The sequence below is a fragment of the Lycium barbarum genome, chromosome 7, assembly GCF_019175385.1.
Source record: "Lycium barbarum isolate Lr01 chromosome 7, ASM1917538v2, whole genome shotgun sequence".
In the NCBI taxonomy this organism is placed as follows: domain Eukaryota; kingdom Viridiplantae; phylum Streptophyta; class Magnoliopsida; order Solanales; family Solanaceae; genus Lycium; species Lycium barbarum.
Genome location: NC_083343.1, coordinates 85,251,030 through 85,259,572, shown reverse-complemented (window position 1 = coordinate 85,259,572; position 8,543 = coordinate 85,251,030). Strand labels below are relative to the sequence as shown.

Genomic DNA, 8,543 nt, shown 5'->3' with positions numbered 1-8,543 from the left:
GCCGGCTTGCGTATATAATTGTTCTGTTGTAGTAAGCCTTGCCGGCTTGCATATATCATCGTTTCGTAGTGGCAGCCTTGTCGGCTTGCGTAATATTCTGATGTGTAGTGGCAGCCTTGTCGGCTTGTGTAGAATAATAATATATATCGTGGCAGGCTCGTCGGCGTGCGTATGTTATTAAGTTGTGATTGATTGAGGACCTATAGTATTAGTCTGACTATGTTGACAGGTACATATGGGTGTCCAGCTCGGGCACTAGTCACGGTCCACGGGGCTGGGTCGTGACATTGTATACTTCAGTCACGTTCATAGAGGCTTTGCAGACAGTTCCTGTGTACAGCTTAGTCATAGTGTGACGATAGTAATGTTGGCATCATGGGTCCAATGTACATATACGTATGCATGATATTATGTTCGCATTTAGCCTCTCGAACCTATTGTTTCCATTTGAGACACGATGGATGTAAGTGATAAGTTGGTTCGCTCGGTTTCCGTAAGGTGCCGGGTGCCAATCACGCCCTACCAAGGGTGGGGTGTGATAAATTGGTATCAGAGCAGTTCTGTCCTAGGGTTGTCTGCAAGCCGTGTCTAGCAGAGTCCTCTTTATGGGTGTGAAGCCGGCCATATTTATAAACAGGATGTTGCAGGGCATCTCGGAATCATTGACCTTTCTTTCCATCTTAGATCGTGCGATAGGGCCAGAGTCTAGGAAAGATCGCTTCTGATCCTTTTCCTGTAGGTAAGTGCAGACTGACGAGAGATGAATAGATCAGCTTCAGATAGTGGGGGTGCTAAGAAGGCCCCTAGAGTATATCCAGGACTCCAGGCTCCAGGACCGAGTCGGAGGAGCCTCAGTTATTCCATTGAGACTGATCCGTCGGAGGACCCAGCGCCGATTCCTCCAGAGTTTTTGACTCCCAGGGAGGAGGACCCCCCAGAGGACAGCTATGAGATAGATCCATCTGAGTATTCGCCTGGGACACCGGAGGAGAAGATCCCGGAGGCCGTACCAGCTGCTCCTATAGTAGAGCACTACGTCAGACTAGCCTCCCCGGTGAGTGTTACGGATTACTCTAGCCCTCTATCCTGGCCGTCGGTAAACCAGGAGTTACCCGGTTATCTATATCCCTCGGACTCAGATGAGAGAGATGATAAAGGCCAGACGAGCAGATGGTGGGTAGACGATGACGAGGAGCCCACTTCACCTTATAGCCCACCAGATCAGACTAGAGATCGATCGGCTACAGGTATATGAGCCTTGATTGGAATTTTCTATGTATGTGTAATTGTTGTAGACTAGCACTTAAGAGCGGTGAGCGAAAATCCAAAGGGGCTGATAACGAAGAGTTTATAAGTAACGGCGACCAAGGTGTTTTCGCCACCAATGGGAATCTGGAAACCTAGGATGGAAAGTAGTCACACGCATAGGTGAAAGGTGAATATTGAGGATTGAAAAGGCCAAAATAGTAATTGTATAGTCAGAAGAGTAAAAGAGCCTTTCTAATTTGGAGGGAGATGTGTTACGAGAATGTTTTGGAATCTGTTAAGACTTCAACTTGCTCCAGATTATGTGATGAAGGTCATGCGGTGAGGTGGATGCGATCGTACCAGCATTAACGCACTGGATTTCATCAGAGTTTCAAGGTTAAGCGTGCTGGGGTGAGAGAAATGTTAGGATGGGTGAACCCCTGGGAAGTGTACTAAAAGTCCTATAAATTTAGACATAAGAGGCAAATGAGAAGCTAGAGTAGCCTAAGGGAAATTAGAGTGTGCGGAGTGGTTGGAAACCTTAAGAGGTCGTGTAGGACGAGGCAGACTAGACCGGTGAAGAGAAAGAAAGTGCATCACAGCTCTAGAATTAGGATGATTTTAAGTAGCGTTTGGAAATACCTTGCAAGCGAGGCGTTAGAAAATACATATGTATGCGTATGATATCCTATTTATGGCTGTATCAGTGGGTATGGGTATCCCAGCAACCGACGTTGTGGTATATGGAAGGCATTGATCGAACAGGGTAATAAAGTTCAAGTGACAGAAGAACGTTACCAGGTAAGCTGATGTTACTTTCACTACACACTACTACAAAATTGGTCTTTAGCGACAATTTATTTTTACTTTAGCGGCAATAAAAATGGCCGCAGAAACCTTTACCGGCAATTGACCATTTGCCGTTGAATCCAGCGTCGCTAAAGGTTTTTGCCGCAATTCTCCCGAATGCTGGTAAAGACCCTAATTATTGCCGCTAAAAGTTACTACTTTTAGAGGCATTTGTTTACCAGCTATTATAATAGCTACTAAAACTACCCAAGAGACATCTCAGTTCAAACATTTAGCGACTTTTGTTATTGCCACTAAAAACTCACACAAATGCTGGTAAAAAGAACTAGTTTTAGTGGCACTTGTAATCCACATTTTAGCATCTACTGTTGTGGTCGCTAAACTGCTATCTTTCACCATTAAAAAAGACTTTTAACGGTCAATGTAAAGACAACTAATAAAACAACATTCACTTGTCATAAAATTAAATTATGAAATACAAATGTCAAAGACATGTTTATTCTAAAAAGTAATATATCAAATATACAATAAACAAAACAACCACTAATGTCATCAAATAACTAATGTCATCAAATTGTCTTAATTCAACACCGTAGATAGTCCACAAACATTTGCCTCAACTTCTGATCAAAATGAAGTCCTTCAAGTGTCCTGAAATAGTAAAATAAAATGAATGTCAAATAAAGTTCATCAACCTTAGAAGATGACATGAAGGTTCATGAATACAATAATTGAATGCATCACACAGATGTGTGATGAGAGGAAAAAAGTACATGATAAAGCATTCAATGAAGTTGGATTATAGCAAAAGCAACCCAGAAACAATAGTCTCCAATTAAAAGGATTCAATATAACCAAAAGACCTACCATGAAAGTCCACTTGAAAATCCAGAATAATTCAATACCATCTTCACACCATTTATTAGGTTACTATATTATATTCAACTCGTGAGAGTTAAAAAAGGGATTCTAAAGCAAGCCTTGACATCAAGTTTGAAAGTACATAGACAGAGCTTCCTCCCATTAACAGGTATTGAGATATAACATGTTTGTCAATAGAGGCATATTTATCTGAAACCAAGAGCTAGTAGAGTTATTTGGCATGTTTCTGTTGCCTCACTATTCATACTCAAGCTCATGCTTTTATAGTGCCTTTTTAAAAGCGTTAGCTCCACAAAGTTAAGCATTTATTTGAGCAGTGAAGTTGTTTAAACAAACAACTAGCAGGAAGATCTAGTCCTTTGTTTAAAAAACTTACACAGCTTAAAAGTAACTAAATCATTAATAGCGGTAACAAGCTCAAACCTCAAATGTGAATAATTATATCTAAGAAGTTGCACGGGCGATTTACTCTAATATGAACTTTCAATAACCACGAGGTTGAAGAAACAGATCAAACAAGTGAATACTTTCATCTACCATGTTGCATAGGCGATTTACTCTAGTTTGTGCTTTACATACCACCGAGGAGAAGAAAACCATGCTACTAATGAGAAGAAATGGAGGGGGCAGAACTTCACAAAACATTACTAGTAAGAATCTGAAAATTCTTTTAATCTAAAGTGTCCCTCTCCTAGGTCTTGTCGAGTGTATTCACTGCATAAGTCTCGGTGTCCATACAATGTGTTATCAAACCCATATGAGGCCAAATTAGTGTCCAAAATTATATTTATCAAAACATGGTCATAAACCAAACCTGCCATGATTTGGATTATTAAATTAACCAAGAGAAAAGAGTACTTACATGGAGAACAAATATCGATGCCGTCAATTCACCAGCTGGTGCAATTTTCCCCTAATCACTATAACAGTTTTCAGTAATCAACTTGTTAAAAATAGCTCGATGGATAATGGACCAACCCCTCTACTATTAACATGGAGTTTATCAACATTGTTGATGAACGTTCATGTCTAGCTCGTCTTTCATAAGTACCCCTCCAACTTCTTTATGATTCTAACATTACAAATCTCATATCCTGCTGAAAAAAAAAGAACTCTAAATTCACCTTTTAGCAATTTTTTGACATAAACAAACTTCAAAATTCACCAATTCATATCATTGAGGCCTAGTTGATAGAAATAAACTTCACATGTCTTCAAAGAATCAAAACACAATAAAATACCAGAACAAACTAATACATAGTGAACTATATTTCAATTTTTCCAAATAAAAACCTTGCAAAGGTACTTAACTAAGGTTTCAGCCCCTTTGCTATTTGAGAAGAGAAAGAGGCGTGAACCCAATATGAGGTTTCTGCCCCTTTTCTATTTGTATCTCAAAGTACTTAATTGATAAATATTTATGACAAAAAATGTTATATCCCGTATTTTTGAACGTCAGATTATTTGCTGAAGTGGGGCCCACACATCGAGATTTTTTCGAGACATCTGAAAAGTCATATGAATCACATATGTGGAGTTAAACACAACTCAAGAAGGACCCTTGGGCCAAATCAAAGTGGAAGTCTTCCAAACGAATATTTTTAAGAAAACGTTTTCGGGTGATCTGACCTTTAGGGGCACAAACGGTATTATAAGTTTGGAATTTGGAAAAATACCAAGAAATAGAAGTTGTAGATAATTGAATTAGCTTTCCAACCATAGGTCGTGGGTTCCCAGGTGACGTCGGTACAAGGAGATATGGACATTTTAAGGCAGAAAGGTCGAGATGAACAGTGAATTCGGCCCAACCCGACTTCAAATCGGGTCAGGCCCATTTCTGTTGTCATTTAATGAAAAGTTTCGGTTTTCTCTCCACATTTCAGACCAAATCACACCCATAAACATTTAGAACATTCTAGAGAGAGAAAGGGAGGAGAAATTTAGAGAGAAATCAATTTTGACCAAAATCTAAGCCCCGAATCGCGAAGCTCATGAAGGGAAAAGTGTTGTACACTGCGCTGTCTTCAATTTGAGCTAAAAATCAACCAAGGAGGAGGGTGATAACGTGGTGGCTGAATTCTTAAGGTATGGATAAGGATCCTTTTCATTGCTAACAAGTTTATTTAAAGTTTTAACGGATTAGAACGGGAAAATAGCGATATAAATTCGTCCGTTGGCATTGTGAATTATGGAATGAGATTTGAAGAGAATTTTGGATGGAAATAAATGTAGTTCACTTGTAGAATGTGGAGGAAAAATGGTTTAAGATGGCATGAAAAATTGTTGGAAAATGATTATAGGAACTTATGTGATTTTAATGTAATTTTATGTAAATATGGAAATGAAGTTTTAAATGTGAATGGCTATGTTGGTTGGTGGATTTGGAGGGATGTAAGTCCATATTAGCATGAAAGGTTGGTTGTTAAGTTGTTATGGGAAGTTTTGTGATTTTATGGTAGATTTATGTAATTATGAAAATGAAATTGTTAAGGTGCAAATTATGATTATGGTTGATGAAATTGGAAGGTGGAAATATGTTATGAATATGTATGTTGAAGATTAGAAGTTTTAGATGGATTATGGTTTGGTGGAAAATTTGTATATTTTGTATATTTTGTATATTTTGTGAATATTTTGTAAAATGATATGGAATGTTCCGAATTGTATTGGAGTGATCTTGATTAGTAAATGAATATGAGAATGTTGGTATTGAATTGAAAATGTGAAGTTGGAATGAAAACTATTACACTATGTTGGAAAGGAGACTAGTTATGCTATATTGTGTTTTGTGATGATTATTGATATTGTTGTTGGTATGGTTGTTGATATTTGAGCCGAGTTAAATCTCGGGGATGTTGTATTTATAGGGGAGATGCTGCCCAAATTTTTGTAGACAAGTATTGGTTAAGATTGAAATCTTAAAGCCTTACAATTAACATTTGGTAATTGTGACCAAATTGTAGATTTTGGCGAATTTGAAACTTGATTTTGGAGACGTGTATGAAGCGGAAAAGGTATGTAAGGCTTCACCCTTCCTTCTTTGGCATGTCTTAGGCATAATAGGGTGGATACGAGCCTCGGGGACAATCCTATTCCTAGAAATCCGAGTTTAAAGTTGACCCTTTTTCATTCAGTAGAATTGAATTAAATATTGTATGAAATGTTGAAAAATTGCCTAAACATCTAGAACTTGCACAAATAGGACCCGACTACCTTAAGACTCTCACAAGTGACGTCATGAAATGTAACGTATGTAAATCGTGTAAGCCACCTCATTTGACCCGAGGTGGGCCCATTATTCCCGGATTTTCTTAATTGTTTCGTTTATCGAACGATAAGTATTGTAACTATTCTAATGAGAATATTTTTGTGATGATTATGATGAACATGATTTTTCCTTGGGCTCTCCGGCATGCTTATATGATATATGTATATGATATGTATATGTACATGGGGGGAGGGAGGGAGATATGAGGGGAAGGGATATATGTTGCGCTATAGACGCGTTGCCACCTGGTCAGCTGGCGTTATATCATCCCGGACGCGGGATATACGGGCGTTGTTCGGCGCTATGATATGATATGATATGATATGATATGATATGATATGATATGATATGATATGACACGATATGACACGATATGATATGACATGATATGACATGACATGATATGAGTTCTATTTTCTATGTCTATGAAAAAGAAATGTTTTTTTTTAAAACAAAAGAAAATTTAGCGGGGGAAAAGTCAAGCATGCATGGTATCTGGCCAAAAAGGCATTCCTATGTACAGGTTAATTTCTTACCTCCTCACACGTTCTATGAGCCCATGATGTTGTTAATTATATTTAATGTTGCTTAGTATGCTGTTTCTATGCCTTACATACTCGGTACATTATTCGTACTGACGTCCCTTTTTGCGGACGCTGCGTTTCATGCCGCGCAGGTCAACAGACAGACGGGTTTAATCCCTAGGAGCTTCACCAGCTGTTCCTTGAGAGTGCTCCAGTTGATCCGGAGCTTCAGCCTATTGGTACTACTTTTGTGTATATAATCGGGCACGGCAGAACTCGGCCCTTCCTATGTATATATGCACTTTGTTTAGAGGCTCGTAGACAGATATGGACAGTTAGATGTTTTGTACTTTGGATTGTCCTCGTCGCTGTATAACGTGCTAACAAAGTTTATTAGCCTATGTTTATAAATAGCTACTAATGTTAATGTTCACGAAAAAAAATATATGGTATAGTTCATACGGCCCACTGAGGAATAGAGGTAAAATGATAGATACGGGGTGCTCGGTACAAGTATCGGGTACTCGTCACGGCCCCTAGTTGGGTCGTGACAAAAAAAACAGAGATTCTCCCTGCAGGAACATCAGTATTTACAAATCATAACACAAAAATATCTAATTTCCATCATATCATACAACAAATGTTGAAATTTCTTAATAATTGATTACTGATTCCCTTTTAATAGAGAAATCCCTAATTTTCACAATATCATACGATTAAAGATATTGTACACATTGACTGCGAGAGAGAGACACCCCAACCATCATCGAGAGCAATCAATGAAGGAAACTTACCAGTCGTTGGAAAGGGACAGTGAGCGAAGAGCTTGTCGCAGAAAAAGTCTAGGTTGTTCATCGGACATTGGTTGAAAGGTTAATTAGTTTTCTAGGGAAAACTATTTTTTGGCTGAAAGAGTACCTAATTGTTTGGAGGGAATACATAGCGAGCCAAAAAATGGAAGGAAAATAATTAAAAAAAATATTACTACTGATTAGAGGCATAAACTTTAGTGACAATTCTTTTTAATAGCCACTACAAAAGTGTTAATTCTCGACAATTGTTTAATTGACGCTTATTACTTAACTTTATGGAATAAATGCCGGCAATTACTATATTGCCATTAAATAATTGCCACTAAATGTCCTTTTTGTAGTAGTGACTGATTAGGTTTGGAGAGTTCTAATGTAATGACATCTGGAAAGGAAAGAAAGTGAGTATATGGAAGGTAAGGAGATCAAAATGTTGAAAAAGTAAGAAGTAAGAAACATGAGTGAGTGAGGCCTCCAAGAGAGACGACGGGCAAGCGCGAGACTATTTGGGTAAACATTCAAAGGTAGGCATGTGAAAAGGATTAAAGTGTGGTAGTATGGAACAAAAGAGGAATGTGTGGGGTCAGAAAACGGATTTTGTTAAGTGGGGCTAAAAAGATAGTGACCACGATGAGGAATGTGAAGTAAGAAAAAGAATGATTAGGCCTTGCAACGATGCTAAGAGATTTCCAACTCTCGAGAGATATACATATAGATAAAGGGATAAATGTGTAGTCATATTGATATGGTTGCCTCGGATATAGAGAAGCTTTCTTAAAGGATGACAGAGAGGATGACGAATCCAAGGATGACAACCAAAAAAAAATATATTTTAGCACCGAAAGGGACGACTATTGTAACAAAAGCAACCACGATTAGTAGTTTGGTAATTTCCAAAGAGAGGAAGAACGCTGCTCTTATGAATGGGAATAAAAGAGTTCATCGGATATTAGAAAACACTTCATGGATCGCTAATTATACTGAACATGAGAGTATATGCTA

General features: G+C 38.2%; 2 long non-coding RNA genes across 3 annotated transcripts; one reads left to right on the top strand and one right to left on the bottom strand.

Moving 5' to 3' along the window:
• Positions 1-2,581: 2,581 nt before the first annotated feature.
• On the bottom strand, positions 2,582-7,684 carry LOC132603513 (uncharacterized). Of its 2 annotated transcripts, none has more exons than XR_009568364.1 (3): positions 7,527-7,684; positions 3,803-4,037; positions 2,582-2,709 (listed from the first exon to the last, which is right to left on the bottom strand). It is a non-coding gene; the product is annotated as an uncharacterized LOC132603513 (long non-coding RNA). The 2 variants fall into 2 exon arrangements; XR_009568365.1 differs by having other exon boundaries at positions 3,803-4,034; positions 7,527-7,683.
• LOC132603514 (uncharacterized) lies at positions 4,571-7,160 on the top strand. The gene is made up of 3 exons (XR_009568366.1): positions 4,571-5,025; positions 5,904-5,954; positions 6,885-7,160. It is a non-coding gene; the product is annotated as an uncharacterized LOC132603514 (long non-coding RNA).
• Positions 7,685-8,543: the final 859 nt, after the last annotated feature.